The 2,441-nt window shown below is 33.1% G+C and overlaps 1 protein-coding gene across 2 annotated transcripts in view; it reads left to right on the forward strand.

Annotated features, from left to right (window-relative positions):
- The window catches only part of LOC106878032 (F-box only protein 31-A), a 37,692-nt gene that overhangs the window by 28,123 nt on the left and 7,128 nt on the right, over positions 1–2,441 (forward strand). The window lies entirely within an intron of this gene.

Here is a 2,441-nt window from a genome sequence, read left to right on the forward strand (position 1 = left end):
ATATATATATATATATATATATATATATATATATATATAGGTTAATTGAATTGGAGGTTAAAATAACCGTCTAAGGGATAGAAGTATTCATTGCACTAGTGGTATATTACCTATATTTAACCATGGGCATACATATGCAAACATATTATTTTCCTAAGTTATAGGTAAAGATAAGAATAAACATGGGTTTGGAAATTGCTGTTTTTAAATCTCACAATTATTCAGTGCTGATGAAGGGAAATAACCTGGAAATCGCGATACACAAATATTGTTTTGAGCTGTGTTGGGGTGCTAGATTGCCTTGTTGGAAAATATAAGGACACAGATCGTGTCATATAGCCAGCTGGAGACGATGTCTCCTGGGGCTAAATTACAACAATATTCATCCTAAACCAGGACTGCCATGTTATGTTGGCAAACAATTTTTGAATGTGGGTTTATCAAGAATCAAAATTTAAAGAAAACAGAAAATGGAGAAGTACTGAATTAATAAATAATAATTGATGTAACTCAATTGTTGTTAATCAGTACTACTCCATTTTCTATTTTCTTTATATATATATATATATATATATATATATACATACATACACATTTATAGATACATATATATATATACATGTATATCATAATGAAAGGCTTGTAAAATATCTACACATATTTTACATGATACAAACATTATCAGATATAGAATTAAATACGCTTATATTTTTAAAAATTATTAGTTTACTCAAGTTTTTCTGGATAACTTGCTGATGGCTAACTGGTCATGGCTGTAACTATTATAGAAGAACTAGTAATATTTATTATATTACAATAAGGCAACCAGCTGATAGAATCATTGGCACTCCGGTCAAAATACTTTGCAACATTTTGTCCAAATTTATGTTCTGAGTTCAAATTCTCTCAAGGTTGATTTTGCCTTTCATTTTCCAGAATCAATAAAATAAGTACCAGTTGAGCATTTGAGTCAATGTAATCAATCTAAACCCTCTGCTGAACTTGTTGGTCTTGTGCCAAAATTTGAAATCAATATATAATGAATATATAGTCTTTATCTTTTATTAGTTTCAGTCATTAGATTGCCGCCATGCTGGGGCACTGCCTTGAAGAATTTTTTTTTAATCGAATCAATCAACTCTAGTACTTTTTTTTTTTTTTTTCTAAGTCTGGTACTTATGCTATTGGTCTCTTTTGCCAAACTGCTAAGTTCCTGAGATGTGAACACACCAGCACCGATTGTCAAGTGGTGGTGAGGGACAAACACAGACACTAAATACACACACACACACACTTTGATATATATACAATAGGCTTCTAAATACACTCACGAGGCTTTAGTCAGCCCAAAGTGCCATGCAGTGGGAGTGAACCTAGAACCATGTGGTTGGGAAGCAAATTTCTTACCACACAGCCATACCTACACCTTTATTATATTACAAAGACAAGAGAAGGTTCTGGTTCTGTAGTGGAGTGAACAGATAGTGATTGTTAACTGAATTTCAGAATTCAAGTGTAACCAACTGAGACTATTTATATTACCCAACCATCTCATTCTTGGTCTAAATATATTAAATTTTGCTTTTTGTTCAGTTTGTCTTTTGATAGATACATTTAGAACCTACTGGGCACACAATATATATATATATAATGCATTAAATACTACAAAAGATTTTGAAGAATTTGTCTGTAGGACAGACAAACAGGATCTTAATTCTTCATCAGTTATCAACTAAAAATACTAATGCCTAATTTCATGCCTTTAACGATAAGACTAGGAACTTCATATATCAGCGGGACCCATGAGATTTGTGAAGAATTAGGGCTCGAGCAAACAAAATAATACAAAAGTAAACAACAGTAATTTGAAACGATAGATGAAGACAATAAATAAATAAATAAAGCTTTAGGGCCAAACATGAGAATAATGGATTAACACCTGGAAGAAATCCTCAAATGGATATAAAGAACAGAACTGAGAAGAGAAGAGAAAAGAGCTGACCAGCATGTTTGGTGTCCAGTGGCGAAAAGGCAGAATATAGAAAATCAATCACCAGTCACATGTGGGTAGCAGATAGAGAAAGAACAGGGGAAACACTCCTACTGAACAAATAATAAATGAGTATATGCATATATACATACAGGTATGTGCATACCTACGTCTACCTGTATATATAGGTGCATATCTGGGTACAGGACATTGCAAACAAAATGTAGACAAAAAAATAATAATAACCAGAGTACAGAACACACACAGGCCACATAGAGAACATTTTCCTTCATCAGCTACCCCCATTCTAACACAGGCGTTTCGATGAGTAGGGCAGGACGCATCGTTAAAATGGCTCTTCCCACGGACCACAAATTAAATTTGTATACACAAATTAAACTTGTACTATGGAGGAATGTAGTGGCGGACAGAAAACAAGACAGGAAAACAA

The sequence above is a fragment of the Octopus bimaculoides genome, chromosome 1 (genome assembly GCF_001194135.2).
Source record: "Octopus bimaculoides isolate UCB-OBI-ISO-001 chromosome 1, ASM119413v2, whole genome shotgun sequence".
Classification (NCBI taxonomy): Eukaryota; Metazoa; Mollusca; class Cephalopoda; order Octopoda; family Octopodidae; genus Octopus; species Octopus bimaculoides.